General features: G+C 37.8%; 2 protein-coding genes across 19 annotated transcripts in view; one reads left to right on the plus strand and one right to left on the minus strand.

Annotated features, from left to right (window-relative positions):
• The window catches only part of LOC133535094 (calcium/calmodulin-dependent protein kinase type 1D-like), a 510,841-nt gene that overhangs the window by 213,729 nt on the left and 274,655 nt on the right, over positions 1-22,457 (minus strand). The window lies entirely within an intron of this gene.
• nfasca (neurofascin homolog (chicken) a) overlaps positions 1-22,457 on the plus strand; it is a 179,776-nt gene that overhangs the window by 44,929 nt on the left and 112,390 nt on the right. For 16 of the 18 annotated variants that reach the window (XR_009802139.1, XR_009802138.1, XR_009802140.1 and 13 more), the window contains exon 1: positions 4,819-5,082. The exons of the other annotated variants lie outside the window; for them this stretch is intronic. The gene's annotated coding sequence lies outside the window, so the exon portion shown is untranslated. Of the gene's footprint in view, positions 1-4,818; positions 5,083-22,457 lie in introns of those variants that run through there. 18 annotated transcript variants of the gene reach the window in all.

Raw genomic sequence — 22,457 nt, forward strand, 5'->3', positions numbered from 1 at the left:
TGGAAATGTGTGATGTATTGTACTATATGCATGTTCGAAATAAACTGAAACTGAACTGAACTGAACATTAGTCAACAGCGACATGCAGTACAAAAAATCTGGAGATTAATAAAAATGACAGCATAGACCAGGGGTCACCAACGCGGTGCACGTGGGCACCAGGTAGCCCGTCAGAACCAGATGAGTAGCCCACTGGCCTGTTCTAAAAATAGCAGCACTTACCAGTGAGCTGCCTCTATTTTTTTAAATTGTATTTATTTACTAGCAAGCTGGTCTCGCTTTGCTCGACATTTTTCATTCTAAGAGAGACAAAACTAATAGAATTTGAAAATCCAAGAAAATATTTTAAAAACTTGGTCTTCACTTGTTTAAATAAATTCATTTATTTGTTTTACTTTGCTTCTTATAACTTTCAGAAAGACAATTTAAGAGAAAAAAATACAACCATAAAAATGATTTTAGTATTTTTAAACACATATTCCTTTTTACCTTTTAAATTCCTTCCTCTTCTTTCCTGACAATTTAAATCAATGTTCAAGTAAATGTATTCTTTTTATTGTAAAGATTAATAAATATATTTTGATTTAATTCTTAATTTTAGCTTCTGTTTTTTCGACAAAGAATATTTGTGAAATATTTCCTCAAACTTATTATGATTACAATTCAAACTAATTCTGGCAAATCTAGAAAATCTGTAGAATCAAATTTAACTTTTATTTAAAAGTCTTTTGAATTTCTTTTAAAATTTTTGTTCTGGAAAATCTAGAAGAAATAATTATTAGTCTTTGTATACATGTAATATGGCTTGGTCCAATTTGTCATATATTCTAACAAAGTGCAGATTTAAAACATGTCATCCAAATTCTAAAATTTATCTTAATCAGGAAAAATTACTAATGTTCCATGAATTACTTTTTACATTTTTTCAAAAAGATTCGAATTAGTTAGTTTTATTATTGATAACATAGAGTTAAAGGAAAATTGAGCAAATTGGCTGTTTCTGGCAATTTATTTAAGTGTGTATCAAACTGGTAGTAATCAGTACCCAAGAAGTAAGTAGCTCTTGGTTTCAAAAAGGTTGGTGACCCCTGGCATAGACTATAGGCTACATGCGCAGATTTAGGCAACAGCCACTCTACCGTACCGTACTCAAAAGCCTCAGTTATTGATTCTAATCATCACCTGCCCGTCTAGCTGGATCAGGCCATAGTATCTCATCCACATCACATGTGCTAGATGGGAAGGTGTGTGTCAAGCATTGTGTGTAATAGTTTGCAAAAACTGTGAAGCAAATATTAGGCAAATTTGCACTGTGGTTTTGCTTACTGTGTGAAGACTTTGTTAACTGTGTGAACATTTAAAATTGTGTGTGTAAGCAATTGGAAACAACTGTAATAACAACTTGCTGTCTCCAAAACTAATTTTTCATAGTCTAGTGACTTTTTAAGAATTCTATATGCATGATTTGAGGCTAAAAATTGTGGTAAGTGATGCATAAATCTGTTAGTGTGGCCAAAGCCCAGGGTAGAATCTGACCCAACACCCATAACCATTGTGTGTGTGCATGTGTGTGCGTGTGTGCGGTGCATGTAGGGGTCATTGCATAGTTAATTAACACATGGAACCCATTGGCATTAATCATCCAGCTATCATGTTGTCCTCATTTTTCCCTTGATTCTTCATGTGTTTAACCATTTGTGTGTGTTGTCTTGGCATTTGTCCGTGTGTGTGTGTGTGTGTGTGTGTGTCTGTGTGTGTGTGTGTGTGTGCGTGCGTGTGTGTGTGTGTGTGTGTGTGTGTTCTGGCAATGCTGACTTAATGCTGACATCGCTCTGTTTACACAGTCACTTTTAGGGGACCTCTGACGGTATGGGGACAAAAAAAACTGGTCACCTAAAGGGAAATCTCTTTAAACAATATTCAGATCCATTCTATATGTTTCTATATATGGTAGTTGGAGTTGCAGACAACTTCATTACTACTAAATAGCAGTTTTCAGTAATGTCATAGAAGATTCAGGATTTGCTTTAACATAGTCTTCTATTGTCTTCGTTCATGGTTTCTCCAAAAGCTGCTCGCACTTTGCTCACATGACAAGATCTTTCTGCAGGAGGAGGCTTAGAAAATCCTTTTTAGTTTCTCATAAAGGCCAAATTATAGTTTACTAAAGCTAAGTAAAGCTAAGTTTCCTATAAGAGGACAGCTGTAGTGGTGTATTCTGAGGATCATGTTATATTTAATTTGAACTTTTTTTTTTTTAAATGGTCCTCAGTAGTCACATACAAATTTGTGTGAATTATGCAAAATTATTTAAATTTGGTCCCCATGAACCATATTAACTCTTTTTCCCCAGGGTCCCCAGTAAGAATGATCAGCACATTACTTCATCAATCCAGAGATTTAAATACGTGTATGAGCTAACTGGGCAATGGCCATTTTAACTCATTTTTTTATGCCTTCATAACCTGTAGAAAGTGTGGTCCCCACAAGTGATGATCAAAAACTTGGTCCCCATTCCAGATGATAACCTGTGTGTGTGTGTGTGTGTGTGTGTGTGTGTGTGTGTTTGTGTGTGTGTGTGTGCGTGTGTGTGTGAGTGTGTGTGTGTGTGTGTGTGTGTGTGTCTTAAGGCAAGGCAGAAGGTGGATGAGGACATGCTTTTGTTGTGAGGAAGTATGATTAAATGCAGGCTCATTTGTATGCTCAGTTTGAGGATTATTGACTGTTGGAGACTGAGGGAAGCTAAAAGGGTTGTCTGAGGTCACAAGGTCATGCTTCTTCTCGGGATGGTACCTTTCACATTTTAATCTGTACGGTGTTAACTCCTGGTATCTGGGAATTGACACCGGAACCAATTTCTGTGTGTGTCTTCAAATGTGTTGATAAATGTTTTAAAAAAATATATATATTTTTTAATTGAACACTTAATTGTGCTGTGAAGTTATCTTGTTTTCTTACACTTCCGTGTTTCAATGCAAGTACTGTACTTTACTGTATTGTAGAACACACTTTGTATGCAGTTGCAATTCCAAGACGTTAGATAGCAGTAGTGTATGGACTACTTTGTGGCGTTGTAGTCAGGAAGTAGTCTTATAAGCCAGTCTTGTCTTGTTGAGTCTTACTAAGTTTTCATACTGTAAGTATTGTACATGTTACACACCAGCTGTTTGACGTGCGTCTTAGCTGTAGTTTTCATTACAACATTTGGAGGTGTTAAAATTCGCCATGTAAAATCACTAATTCTAATTGGTAGCATGTCTATTTTAAATCCAATGTAAACTAGCCTTGAGCTACCACAATTTGAAAAGTGGAAACTTACTATACTATTGAGTGCCATCTCTTTGTTTTATCGGCATGGAGACTTGTAACATTACTTAAAGGCAGTTTGGCTGAGTCCGCTCTGAGTGCTTATTCCCCTGCGAAGTGTGGCTGCAACCGTATCAATATATGGAATTGTTTGGAGTTATGCGAGGCGGTACCCGATATGATGGATTTCATTAATTCTACATCATTCTGGTTTAGGGTTACAGTTGAGATGGAGCCTATCCCAGATTAGTTTAATTGAGAGGTAGGTTACACACAATAAAATGTTCTTGGAAAAAAAAAGACTATTCTCATTTTACAGTCAGCTGAAAAAGACCATAGATTGCTCCTTTTTGCACACACACACACATTCGCGCGCGGCACACAGACTCTCACGCACACACACGTGTGGGTGCACCCTAATTTTCCGTGACTGACCTTCCTTCAAGCCATGTTGCATCCATGAGAAATCACAGATAGCCTCCAGCTGTACCACAAACATGGTGTCCATGCGTATGTATGTGTATTTTTTTTACTGTGTGTGTTTTTACTGTGTGTGTGCATATTTGTTTCTGTGTGTGTCTGTGTGTGTCTGTGTGTGTCTGTGTGTGTTTGTTTCTGTGGGTGTGTGTATTTTTTCTACACGTGTGTCTCTGTCTGTTTCTTTGTGTGCGTGTCTCTTTGTGTGTCTGTTTGTTTCTGCCTGTGTGTGTCTGAGTGTTACTGTGTGTGTTTCGTTTTGTGTGTGTGTCTGTGTGTGTTTGTTTCAGTATGTGTTTGTATCTCTGTGTGTGTCCTTAGTATGTTTGACTTTTGAGTGAGCCTGTCCTGATTGCATGCATGACAAGTTGTGTATTTTTGTGTGTGTTTTGCATGACTACTTTCATGACTACTGTGAAGTTGAAGTTTTTAGGTCACATGATCACATCAAGAATGCATTGTTGTCATGATGTGTAAAATGTTCATGCAGCATAATAACAAATCACACACAAAAACAAAGTGTTCCTTTTTTATTATTTCACCACACTTTCCAAACGATAAAGCATACATTCATTATATTATAAAAAATATATTTTTAATGTATTTTAATGCACTGCGATGAGGTGGCGACTTGTCCAGGGTGTACCCCGCCTTCCGCCCGATTGTAGCTGAGATAGGTGCCAGCGCCCCCCGTGACCGCAAAAGGGAATAAGCGGTAGAAAATGGATGGATGGATGTATTTTTATGCAGATGACCTTTCCCATTTTTATTGAGGACTCCCTGCTCTGCCTGTGAGACGTCTGCAGATGACATGTCAGTCACTTCTCATTTACTTATTAATTTTACTTTTGTAAATTTTCTTTTTTTTTTTTGTCAAGGACTAGAAAGAAGGCAGATTCCTGCAAAAAAAAAAGAAAATGATAATAACAAAAGTGTATAAAAGTGTGAAGCAGAGGCTCATGCATAATTCATGAGGTGGGAGGGGTCAAGGTGAGGGGGCGGTGACAGATGGAGAGTGTGAGAGGAGAGCACACATCCTGAGAGGCAGTGAGCGCTCAGAGAAAGGACGAGAGGAACAGACAGATTGTTGGGCTGACGATCAATGAACGCCATGGATAGCAAATAGGAAGCGAGTCTAAATTTTACACGTCTAGCCTGCAGCCATTGATGCTGTCAATGATTGACAGCTGCTACTCTTTGTTGTTGTTGTCAGACTGTTGTCGCTTGTTTTGGATGCTGAAGGATTGATAGGATTGGAATTACGCGTCTGTCTGCCAACCTCAAGACTTGCATTGAGAGGTAATACTGAGTGTGTGTGTGTCTTAACTGTGCTTCACACCAATATAATTGTTTTGTATCATAACCAATGATTTTTGGCGCTTTGAACATATTATTCTTGATATATTTATAGTGTTTTTTAGCACAGATACTTTAAATTCATTTTTGTTGGTCAATGTACACAAATCCATTTTAAGCTTTCTACAATTTTTATGAATTTCGAGGCTGTTTGAATGATGATAAATTGGACAAACAAACACAGACACACAAACGCACACACACACACACACACAAACACACACACAATGTTCCAGTCCAATTAGCTGTCTGTCGCTTATGATTGGAAAAGCATTGATTTTTACATACAATAATATTGATATTCCTTCTTCTTTTAATTTGATTTGTTTATTAGTTATTGGTGTCTATAATGCATGTACACTCTGCTTGATTTACAGTACCGGTATTATACACACATATATATATGTATATATATATATATATATATATATATATGTATATATATTTATATAACATGTATTGTGTATATATGTGTGTGTAACACTTTAGTATGGGGAACATATTCACCATTAATTAGTTGCTTATTAAAGTAACAAATACTTAATTTAGAGTTATTTGGACACTAGGGGAACATATAAGGGTTAGGGTTAGGGTTACTAATAAGCAATAATTCTGAGGTTATTGAAGTAAGACATTTAGTTAATGGCTTACTGATTGTATAATAAGACCATGCAGAATAAGGCATTAATAAGTACTTAATAATGACTAATTAAGAGCCATTATGTTACTAATTTTCATGTTAATAAGAAACTAATTAATGGTGAATATGTCCCCCATACTCAAGTGTTACCATATATATATATATATATATATATATATATATATATATATATATATATATATATATATATATATATATTTTACGCATATTTGATTGATCTAGATTATCAAGCAAGTAATTTACCACAATTAATCAGAACTAATCACAGTTGAAAAGTGTGTTTAATCTGATTTTAAAAATTAAGGATTTGACACTTTAACTTATCTCATTATTTATCAAAAAGTATTCACAATAATCATTTCTAATGCAGATTAATCACCCAATTCATGTCAAAGTATCGGTGTGTTTTTTAAGGTCATTTATTTTGCAAGCAAGTAAATAATCACAATTAATTGTAATTAATCACAATTCAAAAGTGTGATTAACCTGATTTAAAAAAGTAAAAATGGTGAGACTCGAACTCATGCAATTAATCACAAACATTTTTTTTTGCATTAATCATGTATCAATGCAGAGTAATCACCCAATCTGTGGTAAAATAACAAGGTCTTTTTTCAAGTTGATTTCAAATATGCAAGCAAGTAATTTATCTGTTGTTTGGTGCCTGATAGTGGCAGTCCGGTCCCTGTGTGTGTGATCAGTGTCAGAGCTGGTCCGCATTGCCGGTAGTAAGTCGGACGTGTTTCCAGTGGAGGTTGGACTCCACCAGGGATGCTCTTTGTCACCGGTTCTGTTCATTACTTTCATGGACAGAATTTCTAGGCGCAGTTAGGGTGTTGAGGGGATCGGGTTTGGTGGCTGAAGGATAAGGTCTCTGCTTTTTGCAGATGATGTGGTCCTTCTGGCTTCATCTGACCATGATCTTCAGCTCTCACTGAATCGGTTGAGTGCGATCAGCACCTCAAAGTCCAAGTCCATTGTTCCCCCTCGGAAAAGGGTGGAGTGCCATCTCCAGTTCGGGGAGGAGATCTTGCACCAAGTGGAGGAGTTCAAGTATCTCGGAATTTTGTTCATGAGTGAGGGAAGAGTGGATCGTGAGCTCGACAGGCAGATCGGTGCTGCGTTTGCATTGTTTGGACGATGTATCAATCAATCGTGGTGAAAAAGGAGCTGAGCCGGACAGAAAAGCTCTCAATTTACTGGACGATCCACGTTCTCATTTTCACCTATGGTCATGAGCTTTGGGTTAGGACCAAAAGGATAAAATCACAAAGTACAAGCGGCCGAAATTAGTCTCCTCTGACAGGTGGTAGGGCTATCCCTTACAGATAGGGTGAGAAGCTCTCTCATTCGGGAGGAGGTCAGAGTAAAGTCGCTGCTCCTCCAGATTGAGGGGAGCCAGATTAGGTGGTTCGGGCATCTGGTCAGGATGCCAACCGTACGCCTACCTGGTATGAGGCCACGGGGAAGAACCAGGTTATGTTGGAGAACTCTGTCTCTCAGCTGGCCTGGGAACGCCTCAGGATCCACTGGGAGGAGCTGGACAAAGGGGCTGGGAAGAGGGAAATCTGGGTTTCTCTGTTTAGGCTGCTGCCCCCGTGACCTGGAGATGGATGGAAAGTAATTAGTCAGAATTCAAAAGTGTCAATAAACTCATGTGAAAACATAAATACGCTTTAACTCATTTGATTACTCCCAAAAAATTGAACGCATTAATCATGTATTAATCCAGATTAATCACCTAATTTATTTTGAGCGCACATGCTCTTTTACCCTAACTGTGGATGTTAACCCAAAGGCGGCCTGGGTTGTTATACGGTCAGTGATCAGGCCAATGAATACGTCAGTGCAAAGATGAGTGACCCAGATGCTACTTCAGGTAAATCTGTTTGCAAGATAAATGGAGCACGGTCAAAGAAGAACATTTGAAACATCTCTCTGTTTGACATCCTGGCAATAAAAATGCATTTCAGTCCAAACATTGGGGTCTTTTCTTAAATTAATTCAAATAACGCAAGCAAGTGATTTACTGCGATTAATTTTGGTTAATTGCAGTGAAATTAATCTGATTAAAAAAAAAAAAATGGTTTGACATCTCAAATTTATATTGTTTTGAAAAGCACACACAAATTTGATCTGCTTTCAGGGCTTTGCAAACGTTGTTTGTGTTATTGCTGAAGTCAGCGTATTGTGGATCAGTCATGAAGCTGTTGGTTGTTAAAGTGACCACATGTCCTGTACAAGAGGGGTCGCGGTTTACGCAAACGATACGCTTGATCTTTTGAAATGAGTTTATTGACCCTTTGCTGAGTGTTCTGATAGGTAAGGAAGTGTAATAATCACGGAGTAACTTATATTGCCGTAACGATAACACTGATAATACAGCAAGTCTACTATCATGTATGATGTATTGGAATAAAAAAGCTATGTTTGTGTTGGTAGGCGCTTGTGCTGAAATGTTTATGGTATAATGGAGGATGTAGCACACGTGTATGCTTGTAATAGAAACACGTACATACATAAAAGCACAACACAATCATGAGATTCACTTGGGGCAATCATGAGATTCACTTGTGGCTTAGTGTCTTCATCAATACACATGTAAATACAAGCATGTTCAATCCATTTTTCACATTTCTGGCGAGGCAGACAAACTTGTTGGGTGAACTGTGGACTGATTTGGAAATGTTTGAAGAGCGAGGAGAGACGTGTGTCTACAGACGGGATGCCCATGAGCCAAGCACTTAACCTACATTTGTGCCAGAGCGTCTGTCAGTGCCTGAAAGGTTTGAGGATACAACCGTCTGCTTCAGCAAGACATGATATTAAAGATAAGCAAGCAGTGATAACCTACACGTAACACCATGGAACTGTTAACTCTCTTATATTTGGGCAGTATTCACAGGCAGTATTATTATGTAGTATTCACATGCAGTATTATTATGTAGTATTCATATTCAGTATTATTGTACTAAATAATATATCGCGAGAATTGATTTGTTTTAAAAAAATCCAGGGCTGCACAATTTAGAGAAAAAAACTTAATTGTGATTGTCCTCTCCAAAATTGCGATTGCGATTGGATTTGCGATTTTTATATTTTATACAAAAAAAATCATAAAACTGCAAAAAATAACGAGTGATGAAAGAAATGTTACTTTTAGGCTATGTCTACACTAAGCCGGATAACAGCTTAAACAAATAATTATTTAGCCTAAGCCTCGTTTCAGCTACACTAAATCAGCGTTTAAGGTCCCCCTCTTCGGACAATTTTTAACACGGGTAAGTGTGCTGTGTAATTCGTGATTCTCCGGCTCTTCGCTTTTTATGGACTCATTGATTGTTTACAAACTGAGCTCGGAGAGGAAGTGACGCCAGAAATATGAAGGTGTGTCATGCAGACACACCCGTATGGAAATCACACGTGAATACCTTAAGACAGTGGTTCTCAACCTTTTTTCAGTGATGTACCCCCTGTGAACATTTTTTTAAATTCAAGTACCCCCTAATCAGAGCAAAGCATTTTTGGTTGAAAAAAAGAGATAAAGAAGTAAAATACAGCACTATGTCATCAGTTTCTGATTTATTACATTGTATAACAGTGCAAAATATTGCTCATTTGTAGTGGTCTTTCTTGAACTATTTGGAAAAATAATATATAAAAATAACTAAAAACTTAAAAAATTGAAAAATAAAAAAGTGATTCAATTATAAATAAAGATTTCTACACACAGAAGTAATCATCAACTTAAAGTGCACTCTTTGGGGATTGTAATAGAGATCCATCTGGATTCATGAACTTAATTCTAAACATTTCTTCACAAAAAAGAAATCTTTAACATCAATATTTATGGGACATGTCCACAAAAAATCTAGCTGTCAACACTGAATACTGCATTGTTGCATTTCTTTTCACAGTTTATGAACTTACATTCATATTTTGTTGAAGTATTATTCAATAAATATATTTATGAATTATTTTTGAATTGTTGCTGTTTTTAGAATATTTTTTAAAAATCTCATGTCCCCCTTGGCATACCTTCAAGTAACATTTGAGAACCACTGCCTTAAGAGAAGCAAACGCGTGGTTGCATCTATTTCGGATACAACATATCTCAGACGGCAACATAGACGGTTGGCAGCCTGGTGGGATATGTTTGTCACCGAGTGTGTTGTGCCAGCTGAACGGCAAGAGAACTTTCGAATGTCCAGGTCAGTTTACTTAGTGAAATACTTTGTCCATTTGTCGAAGGGGAGACAACGACAGACTACGAAAAACAGTGAATACATTTGGATTAACAAAGCAGACTATTACTAGTTGTCGTCCGCGATGTATGTCGAGCGATTACTCAACATCTAGTTTTGTACTCCATAACTATGGTGAAGCCATGAAAATCATGGTCAGATGAAGCCAGAAGGACCACATCATCTGCAAAAAGCAGAGACTTTATCAAGTACGACCGCCAATTTCAGCCTACAAGCATAGTGTCCTAAACAGATATCTATGATTTGTGTAAAATGTTCTTTATCACATTATTTACTTTCAGACGTCCATTTAAGATATGATTCATGTATGATGACTCAGGTGTGAATCACTACAATAGCCCTAGTCTAACAGCGGCTGATGGTGAGACAAGCAAGGTTTACTGTTAAAAAAAATGTGGCAATAGTCTACATTGAAACACAGGGTAAGGATACACTTCCAGGTCAGAGGTGGCTATTGTCTCAAGGTGCCACATATTAAAACAATATGCCATAATTTACTTAAAAACATTTTTGTCTTTATGCAAACAGACTTTGACTTTTTGTCTACATCAAGGGTCACCAACTCGGTGCCCACGGGCACCAGGTATCCCGTAAGGACCAAATGTGTCGCCCGCTGGCCTGTTCTAAAAATAGCTGAAATAGCAGCACTTACCAGTGAGCTGCCTCTATTTTTTAAATTTTATTTATTTACTAGCAAGCTGCACTCGCTTTACTCGACATTTTTAATTCTGTCACGCCTGTAAGTTTATGTTTTGGTTTTGGTCAGGTTATGTTTAGTTTTTTGGACATTTAGGTTCTATCTTGGCATTTCTTGTTTTGTTTTCGTCTCCATGCCAACTCATTACTTTTCAAACCTGTCATGTCACGTCCCCGTTCTCAGCCTCACCTGTTTTCACTAATCATCACAGCTACTTAAGTCACACTTTTTATTGTCTGCTTTCTGGGATCTTCACACACGCACACACGCTACCTATGCTGCACCTTCTTCACGCCCTCGTTTATCTGCTTCATGGCTTGCTACGCTGTTCATTTTGATCCACGTAAGTTTTGTATTTATGCCACAGTGCACTCTTTTGTTTCATGTCTTTAGTCTTGCCATCGAGCTGTTTAAGTTTATAGTTAAATTGTCTTTCATGCCATTGAGCAAGTGTTTTTGTTTTCCCTGTTTTGTATATATAATATAATTAAAACATATACTCACGTCCACGCCTCGGTTGTGCTGATTCTCATCTGCGTCGAAGAAGCAATCCATGTCCAAGCCAAATTGTGACAAATTCTAAGAGGGACAAAACTCAAATAGAATTTGAAAATCCAAGAAAATATTTTAAAGACTTGGTCTTCACTTGTTTAAATACATTCATTTATTTTTTTAGTTTACTTCTTATAAGTTTTTAGAAAGACAATTTTAGAGAAAAAATAAAACTTTAAAAATGATTTTCGGATTTTTAAACACATACCGTATACCTTTTTACCTTTTAAATTCCTTCCTCTTCTTTCCGGACAATTTAAATCAATGTTCAAGTACTTTTCTTTTTTTTATTGTAAAGAATTATAAATACATTTTAATTTAATTCTTCATTTTAGCTTCTGTTTTTTCGACGAAGAATATTTGTGAAAAATGTATTCAAACTTGTTATGATTAAAATTAAAAAAAAATATTCTGGCAAATCTAGAAAATCTTTAAAATCAAATTTAAATCTTATTTCAAAGTATTTTTAAATTTCTTTTTAATTTTTGTTCTGGAAAATCTAGAAGAAATAATGATTTGTATTTGTTAGAAATATAGATTGGTCCAATTTGTTATATATTCTAACAAAGTGCAGATTGGATTTTAACCTATTTAAAACATTCCATCAAAATTCTAAAATTAATCTTAATCAGGAAAAATTACTAATGATTTTCCATAAATTCTTTTTATTTATTTATTTTTTTTAAAGATTCGAATTAGCTAATTTTTCTGTTTTTTTTTTTTTCTCGGTTGAATTTGGAATTTTAAAGACTTGAAATTGAAGATAAACTATTAATTTAATTTTTACTTTTTAATTTACATTTTTTTCCTGTTTTCTCCTCTTTTAAACCATTCAATTAAGTGTTTTTTTCATCATTTATTCTCTACAAAAAACCTTCCGTAAAAGGTAAAAAAATTTACGACGGAATGACAGACAGAAAGACCCATTTATTTATATATATATATATATATATATATATATATATATATATATATATATATATATATATATATATATATATATATATCAATGTTTACTTATATAGCCCTAAATCACTAGTGTCTCAAAGGGCTGCACAAACCACTACGACATCCTCTATATATGTCTTGATTGCAACCTATGCTTAAAAGAGAAACTGTTTATTATATATCATCCAAACCTGTCATCTCTCAACAAGCGCAGTGAAATCATTTCAACATGCCGCCACAGACGGAAACACCTCCTAGGTAACACATGAGCCAATCACCACACCCTACGCCTGCCTGTACCCACCCACTCTGTGCCCTATATAAACCATTGTATGTGAATGCTTCCATTAAAATCTCCTGATGATTGATGGAACCCCTCATGAAACAGTTCTGTAGAGATGAAGTAGTCTTGTGATTTTTCCCACACCTACATATATATATATATATATATATATATATATATATATATATATATATATATATATATATATATATATATATATATATATGTATACACATATATATATTAAAGGTAAATTGAGCAAATTGGCTATTTCTGGCAATTTATTTAAGTGTGTATAAAACTGGTAGCCCTTCGCATTAATCAATACCCAAGAAGTAGCTCTTGGTTTCAAAAAGGTTGGTGACCCCTGGTCTACATTATGTTCTCAAACTGAAGAAATATTCGATGAAAACTATATAGTCTTTATTATACAGTGTAACCATAATAATAATACAGGTAACCATTTAAAAGGATATACACTTTTACTCCTCATTACTACAGCATTGTTTACCATTTTATTGTAATTGGAGGGTAAACACGTTTGTTATCCTAAATAAATAAACAAACATAACATTGACTAATTTCTGTTAGCAATAATTTAGCCTAAATAGATATTGAACATCTTAAAGTGTACTTTTTTTCCAAGGTGAAAAAATGTAATCGGACGTTGTCTTTTTGTTTATTGCTATCACGTGATCACATCTTTGCTTACACGTCTGTGTTCACATCGTCTATATCGATTTGAAGCTGTAATATTACCACAAAGGAATATTTGACTTTATAATTCTATGTTTTTCCGCCTAACTTGCATTAGTTTGCGGCACTTTTCACTGGAGAGTCGCGAGGCTGTCTGTACTGTGTGTGTGTTGGCGGCGACACCCAACTCTAGTCTGCACCGAGACAAATATTGTGAATGACTGAAAAGAGGGGTCACTCTGTTCAGTTAATTCCACTCTTAAATAACCGCGCTCAGGTGCTGAGAGCGATGCACAAAGTAAGGTGTCGTTCTTCCTGTTTGAAACAAGAAACAAACGAACGCAAGGCTCAACAATTCTGATTGGCAAACATGTCAAACTCAGACTCTTGCGGCTATTTAGCGCACTAATTAAAACCTTCTTGTAGATTTAATTTCCACTAACCGTGCAGCCTTACAAGAATCGTATGAATTGAATCATCACCCAAGAATTTGAACGAAATCGAATTGTGATTTGTTGTAATATTCCAATCCCTCTTTTGCAGTGTCATTACTTATCAAAAGATTATACATCACATCTTTTCACAATTGTACTGTTACAGTGGGAGAAAAAAACGGCACGGACGCAGGGACGTTGTTGGCTTGCAGCGTGTTTATTGAAATATATATACATGAAGTTTGTGATTAACCCAAATGTATACGGTGTATGTGTACATATGTGTGGCGATTATTTGAGAGGATTGTTACCAGGTGGTGTTGAAGGTGCATGTTGAGATCGCTGCGGGAGTCCAGAAAGGGCAAGGCAGACTTGTAGGTCCAGGGACAGGCAGGAGGTCAGGGGCTGGAGCGAGGCGTCATAGTCCAAGGGCAGGCGTGAGGTCGAGATCCAGGAAGGCAGCAGAGAGTCCAGAGGGGATCTAGGGAGACGAGACACACAGCTCAAAACCAGGGGGATGACGAAGGACTGCTGGATGACGTCACAGGACAAGACACAATGAGCACAACAGAGGGGAAACAAAGAGCGAGGAAGCACATGGGCAAGGAAGCGAGAGGCGTGTAAGATTTACTGTACAGGTACAATTAGCTACGTTCTGCCATTGGAACGCAGGACGCTCTGGCTTATGAAGGCAGGATTTTCATCATTGTCAGGTGTGTTGATTGCAGGATGATTGAAGGCGCCCAGGAGCGTGTCCCGAGGCGTGCTCAGCAGAGCGCAGAGCGGAGGGAGAGGTGGCAGGTGTTTGAACCGTAACACTTACATGTAACTGCAGAACACAATGATATGTAAGTTTTACCTCGTTCTCTTTCTTTGACAAATTCACTCAAGTGCATTACACTTGTGTACGTAAACTTCCACTCAATCTTTTGAGTGCGGAAGTGCATTACACGAGAAGTACGTTAAAATGCAGTACTTTGTCAATACCTGGAAAATGTGCTCAAAACATCCTAAATGGTGAGTGTGGCTAGTGGAAAGTGAGGGACTCACTTGAAATACATATAATAATAATGGATCCTATATTTTATGGCGCTTTTGTAGACACTAAGCACTTTACAGTGAGAACTGAAAACCCATCTTTCATTAAGTCCACATTCACACATCGTTGGTGGTAAGCTACATTTGTAGCCACAGCTGCCCTGGGGCAGACTTACACCGAGTAGGCTGCCAATTTGCGCTGACCACCACCAAACGTTCATTCACATTCAAACACCAGTGTGAGCTGCCCCGAGGAAAGGTGTGTGAAGTGTCTTGCCCAAGGACACAACGGCAGTGACTAGGCTGGCGTAAGCTGGATTCGTATATGGAGCCTTCAAGTTTCTGGACAGCTGCTCTAGCTTCTGAGCCACGCCGCACGAAAAATTGTGGTTAAGGAGCAGCGCATTAATATGAAACTTAGCAATAATAATAAAAATAAAAATAAGAAATAAAAGAAAGAAAGAGAATGAGAAAAAGAACAATAAATGATAATAATTGAAAGAGAAAGGAAAATAAATGAAAGTTGGAGAAGGATATGGATGAAAAATAAGGAGAACGAAGAAAAAGAAGGTGGAAGAAGAAGGAGAAGAAAATAGATGGAAAAGCAAGCAAGAAGAAGAAGCATAAACAAGAAGGTGAAAGAAGAATAAGAAAAAGAAAGAGAAGAACAAAGAAGAAAGACATATTCGAAGGAAGAAAGAAGAAAGGACAACGAAGAAAAAGGAAAACAAAAAAAGAAAGAGAAAAAAAACAAGGCGTAAAAAGAAAAAGGAAAGTACATGAAAGTTGGAGAAGAATAATGAAGAAAAACTAGGAGAAAGAAGAAAAAAGAAAGTGGAAGAAGAGGAAGAAAGAAGAAGAAACAGAAGGAAGAAGGTGAAAGAAGAATAAGAAAAAGAAAGAGATAAAAGAAGAAGAAAGGAGGAGAAAGCAGTAGAAAAAGAAGAAGAACAAAGAAGAAGGACATATAGGAAGGAAAAAGAAAGAAAGGACAAAGAAGAAAAAGGACAATGAAAAAGAAGGAGAAAGAATAAAAAGGAAGACAAGGTTCCACGCCTTGCTCAAGCGTGCCTGGACACTTACTAGTCGAGAATAGTCAGGATCCTCAGACTAGGATGTTCAACTAGTGATTCCAGAATGTGAAAACCTTACAGTATGACCCTCAGGCGCCTCATATGAATGAAACGAACAGTGGAAAACAGAAGCTTGTGTGACAAAAACATTCATGTCATAATGGACAAAATGTCCTTTCATGGCAGACATAATGTCTTTAGTGTGAGGAAGGAAGTGGACAAGACGGAAACATCCTGTTTGACTAAATTGAATTTGGTCCTGGAATAATGACACAACTGTACGTGTTGGATGTAAGGCTGCAAGGCACACCAGCCAATGGCTAATGACTTCAATCACCACGGTAACCTCAAGGCAGATGGAGCCATGCCCAAACCAGGACTGGAAGACACACACTCACACACATTTGTTATCTATTATTCATTCGCCAATCATTTGTGGTCGCTTTTTCCCGCCTTGAACAAAATTTTATGTGAACATATTTTTTTTATTTAACTCTTCTCGAAGATTTCTCGTACAATTTATGAAAAATAAAAAATAAATGTGTTTATTGAAATCTTTTGATGGGCATTTAACTGAAATACTGTACAATACAAATCAATTGTTCTTTTTCCCCCACCGCCCAAAAAACAAACAAAAAAAACTGTCAAATAAATTTAAGCACACATTGATACAAAGCCACAGACATGTTGGCCTCAACATGGTGCAGCAATACACAAAAGGCTCATCAATCAACCACAATTCAACCACGTCTCAATTGGGGCCAAACTGGAGATCAGTGTCCTTTACATATTTTAGGGAAACCAACCCACACTTCCCGAAACTCCACGGAACAACCTTTCAATGTCAGCCTAAAGAAGGGAATGCTACAAGATTCTCTTTGGGTTTGCTCAAGGAAGTGTGCACTAGTAAGAATACCTGTTGTTCATTGAAGTCATTGAACTGGTGACTGGATGAGCGTTTTGCAGACAAGGGAGTGTTGGAAATGTTGTTTCATTGTTTGTTTTATGAAAGTGTTTTTTGATCGACTACCTTCTGGTCATTCTTTCAGTATCCAAGCAAAAGCTACAGTATTTTATACCCGCACAAAAACCACACAATCCAGGAGATTTGTAACTTCTGTTGGGATGTCGATAGACCAGGGGTCACCAACGCGGTGCCCGCGGGCACCAGGTAGCCCGTAAGGACCAGATGAGTAGCCCGCAAGGACCAGATGAGTAGCCCGCTGGCCTGTTCTAAAAATAGCTCAAATAGCAGCACTTACCAGTGAGCTGCCTCTATTTTTTTAAAATTTTATTTATTTACTAGCAAGCTGGTCTCGCTTTGCTCGATATTTTTAATTCTAAGAGAGCCAAAACTCAAATAGAATTTGGAAATCCAAGAAAATATTTTAAAGACTTGGTCTCCACTTGTTTAAATAAATTCATTTATTTTTTTTACTTTGCCCTTTATAACTTTCAGAAAGACAATTTTAGAGAAAAAATACAACCTTAAACATTATTTTAGGATTTTTAAACACATATACCTTTTTACCTTTTAAATTCCTTCCTCTTCTTTCCTAACAATTTAAATGAATGTTCAAGTAAATTATTTTTTATTTATTTTAATGAATAATAAATCAATTCTAATTTAATTCTTCATTTTAGCTTCTGTTTTTTCGACAAAGAATATTTATGAAATATTTCTACAAACGTGTTATGATTAAAATTTAAAAAATTATTCTGGCAGATCTAGAACATCTGTAGAATCAAATTTAAATCTTATTTCAAAGTCTTTTGAATTTCTTTTAAAATTTTTGTTCTGGAAAATCTAGAAGAAACATTGATTTGTCTTTGGACAATCCAAAGTGCAGATTGGATTTTAACCTTTTTAAAACATGTCATCAAAATTCTAAAATTAATCTTAATCGGGAAAAATTACTAATGATGTTCCATAACTTATTTTTTTAATGTTTTCAAAAATTTTTAATTAGCTTGTTTTTCTCTTCTTTTTTTTCGGTTGAATTTTGAGTTTTAAAGAGTCGAAATTAACGATAAACTATGTTTAAAAATTTAATTTTCATTTTTTTCCTGTTTTCTCCTCTTTTAAACCGTTCAATTAAGTGTTTTTTTCATCATTTATTGTCAACAAAAAACATTCTGTAAAAGGAAAAAAAATGTACAACGGAATGACAGACAGAAATACCCATTTTTTTAATATATAAAATTTATTTATTAAAGGTAAATTGAGCAAATTGGCTATTTCTGGCAATTTATTTAAGTGTGTATCAAACTGGTAGCCATTCGCATTAATCAGTACCCAAGAAGTAGCTCTTGGTTTCAAAAAGGTTGGTGACCCCTGCGATAAACTATGAAAATATCTGGGAGTTATCTGGAGAATGAGCAGTGAGCACAATCCATTTTGCGTGTTTGTCTTCATGTATATGTAGAATATATGCTGATTATAAAAATGTCCATAATACCGGAAGGAAGGGATGCATATATAATCATTTAGCTCTCAAAATGTGATTTATCAAGACTGAAGCTGCTTGGAAGCCACTGTCACTGGATTTGTATTTTGCACATTTGAACTGACACGGTAACGCACAATCGGCTAAGAAAATGGAAGGGATTGCTCTGCAATGACAGACGACAGTGAAAGAAAACCCTCCCCCCATGTGCTTGTCAACATATTTGGATGGTCAGACATAAAAATGTTGGACATATCGCCTATTCAGCGATGCAATTTTATATCTGCTTGAGGACTTTAAAGGCTGTAAATTCAGTTAATTCTTTTTGGTCTGCTGTTTTTGATAAGGCACTAGTTATTTTAATAGGAGATATGTTAATGTAATATCTGTTTGTAAGTACAGTACAGGACAGAAGTTTGGACACACCTTCTCATTTCAACGGGTTTTCTTTATTTTCATGACTATTTACATTGGAGATTGTCACTGAAGGCATCAAAACTATAACACTTGTGAAGTGAAAACTCTTGAAGCTCATCGAGAGAATGCCAAGAGTTTGCACAATAGTAATCAGAGCAAAGGGTGGCTATTTTGAAGTAACGAGAATATAAAACATGTTTTCAGTTATTTCACTTTTTTTTGTTAAGTACATAACTCCACATATATTCATTCATAGTTTTGATGCCTTCATTGACAATCTACAATGTAAATAGTCATGAAAATAAATAACTCTATTGTCGAGGCGGCAGATTGGAGCTGTGGCCGCAAGGTAGTTGGTGCCTGTCGGGGCGGCAATCCTAAAACCCCTTGGTGGACACCAGCAGTGAGGGATGCCGTCAAGCTGAAGAAGGAGTCCTATCGGGTCCTTTTGGCTCATAGGACTCCGGAGGCAGTGGACAGGTACCAACAGGCCAAGCGGTGTGCAGCTTCAGCGGTCGCGGAGGCAAAAACTCGGACATGGGAAGAGTTCGGGGAAGCCATGGAAAACGACTTCCGGACGGCTTCGAAGCGATTCTGGACCACCGTCCGCCGCCTCAGGAAGGGGAAGCAGTGCACTATCAACACCGTGTATGGTGCGGATGGTGTTCTGCTGACCTCGACTGCGGATGTTGTGGATAGGTGGAAGGAATACTTCGAAGACCTCCTCAATCCCACCAACACGTCTTCCTATGAGGAAGCAGTGCCTGGGGAATCTGTGGTGGACTCTCCTATTTCTGGGGCTGAGGTCGCTGAGGTAGTTAAAAAGCTCCTCGGTGGCAAGGCCCTGGGGGTGGATGAGATCCGCCCGGAGTTCCTTAAGGCTCTATGCTGTGGGGCTGTCTTGGTTGACAAGACTTTGCAGCATCGCGTGGACATCGGGGGCGGTACCTCTGGATTGGCAGACCGGGGTGGTGGTTCCTCTCTTTAAGAAGGGGGACCGGAGGGTGTGTTCCAACTATCGTGGGATCACACTCCTCAGCCTTCCCGGTAAGGTTTATTTAGGTGTACTGGAGAGGAGGCTACGTCGGATAGTCCAACCTCGGATTCAGGAGGAACAGTGTGGTTTTCGTCCTGGTCGTGGAACTGTGGACCAGCTCTATACTCTCGGCAGGGTTCTTGAGGGTGCATGGGAGTTTGCCCAACCAGTCTACATGTGCTTTGTGGACTTGGAAAAGGCATTCGACCGTGTCCCTCGGGAAGTCCAGTGGGGAGTGCTCAGAGAGTATGGGGTATCGGACTGTCTTATTGTGGCGGTCCGTTCCCTGTACGATCAGTGCCAGAGCTTGGTCCGCATTGCCGGCAGTAAGTCGAACACATTTCCAGTGAGGGTTGGACTCCGCCAAGGCTGTCCTTTGTCACCGATTCTGTTCATAACTTTTATGGACAGAATTTCTAGGCGCAGTCAAGGCGTTGAGGGGTTCCGGTTTGGTAACCGCAGGATTAGGTCTCTGCTTTTTGCAGATGATGTAGTCCTGATGGCTTCATCTGACCGGGATCTTCAGCTCTCGCTGGATCGGTTCGCAGCCGAGTGTGAAGCGACCGGAATGAGAATCAGCACCTCCAAGTCCGAGTCCATGGTTCTCGCCCGGAAAAGGGTGGAGTGCCATCTCCGGGTTGGGGAGGAGACCCTGCCCCAAGTGGAAGAGTTCAAGTATCTAGGAGTCTTGTTCACGAGTGAGGGAAGAGTGGATCTTGAGATCGACAGGCGGATCGGTGCGGCGTCTTCAGTAATGCGGACGTTGTACCGGTCCGTTGTGGTGAAGAAGGAGCTGAGCCGGAAGGCAAAGCTCTCAATTTACCGGTCGATCTACGTTCCCATCCTCACCTATGGTCATGAGCTTTGGGTCATGACCGAAAGGATAATATCACGGGTACAAGCGGCCGAAATGAGTTTCCTCCGCCGTGTGGCGGGGCTCTCCCTTAGAGATAGGGTGAGAAGCTCTGCCATCCGGGAAGAACTCAAAGTAAAGCCGCTGCTCCTTCACATCGAGAGGAGCCAGATGAGGTGGTTCGGGCATCTGGTCAGGATGCCACCCGAACGCCTCCCTAGGGAGGTGTTTAGGGCACGTCCAACCGGTAGGAGGCCACGGGGAAGACCCAGGACACGTTGGGAAGACTATGTCTCCCGGCTGGCCTGGGAACGCCTCGGGATCCCCCGGGAAGAGCTAGACGAAGTGGCTGGGGAGAGGGAAGTCTGGGTTTCCCTGCTTAGGCTGTTGCCCCCGCGACCCGACCTCGGATAAGCGGAAGATGATGGATGGATGGAATAAATAAAACACATTAAATGAGAAGGTGAGTCCAAACTTTTGGCCTGTACTGTATATTATTAATATATCCCCTTTGAAAATAACTTATTGCAACATGCATATTTTTAATGCATTTGGATGCAGCGTGCCATCAGTACACCGTCAAGCACCTTCCAGAACACAACCCTATGATAGGTTCTGTTGTCTAAATTGGGATTCTATATTGCCCAGAAAAGTTGGTACATATTATGTGTGTGCCGCATCATGTTCATTATTATGTGCAGTAAATGAGTGTCTCCATGGTGTGACAGCGAGTAGTACACACAAAACCTCATTTAAGTCTGCACCACTTTTGTACTTCTTATCAATTGTACATGCAGTTTTAGGATCACACCCACGAATAGTACACACTATTTACTACTTGTTATTTGGATGTGAGTAGATCAGGCCCTTAGTTTTTTCCTGCTTTAAATTTTTACAACACAAATGTGCTAAATGCGTATTGTCGGACATACACCAACACAAGAAGTAAAACAAAGAAAAACAGAAAAAAACATACAAAAATAATTAGATTTTAAAAACTGACCACTCAGTCATCAGAATTTCATGTTTTTGTTTTTTACTTTACAGTCCATCACTGTAAATGAAAAAAAAACTAAACGCTAACACTGGTACTTTTACGGCAAAATTCTGGTGAATGGTTTGCCAGATTTTTACCCTAAATTCTATGGTTGTTTTTACATCACTGTTATGTTTACAGGAAATGTCTCTTAGCTCAGCTGGCAGTTTTATTTTACCATAATTGTATGGTCGTCTTTACAGTGTTACTGTAAATTGAAACCGGTACCACAGTAAAATTTTGGTTACTGACCTGCCTGTTTTTTTTTTTATCGTAAATTTGCGGTTGTTGTTTTTACAGTGCAGTACTGTAAATGGAAAAAGCGGTATAATAATTTTTGCTGTTAAATTCTGGCTACTGAACTGCTAGTTGTTGTTTTTTATTTTACCATAAGTTATACGGTCATTGTTTTTGTACCGTACATTACTATAAATGGAAAAATTGTAAAACTGTTATTGTTACAGTAAAATTCTGGTGACTAAGATGACATTTTTTTTCTATAGTTGTTTTTACCATGTATTACTGTAAATGAAAAAAGAGTACCACTTTTATGTGTATGGTAAAATAATATTAAATTGTTTGTTAAACAATTTTAACATACTTTTTTTTTTCACTTAATTTTTTTTTTTTTTTTTTTACCGCCTTTTCTACATATATAAAGATTAGTATTTACACCATTAATAATATATACATATCGCATTTTTTCGGAGTATAAGTCGCACTCGGGTATAAGTCGCATTTTTTGGGAAATTTATTTGACAAAACCCAACACCAAGAATAGACATTTGAAAGGCAATTTAAAATAAATAAAGAATACTGAACAACAGGCTGAATAAGTGTACGTTATATGACGCATAAATAACCAACGGAGAAGGTGCCTGG

This window comes from Nerophis ophidion, linkage group LG16 (genome assembly GCF_033978795.1).
Source record: "Nerophis ophidion isolate RoL-2023_Sa linkage group LG16, RoL_Noph_v1.0, whole genome shotgun sequence".
Taxonomy (NCBI): Eukaryota; Metazoa; Chordata; class Actinopteri; order Syngnathiformes; family Syngnathidae; genus Nerophis; species Nerophis ophidion.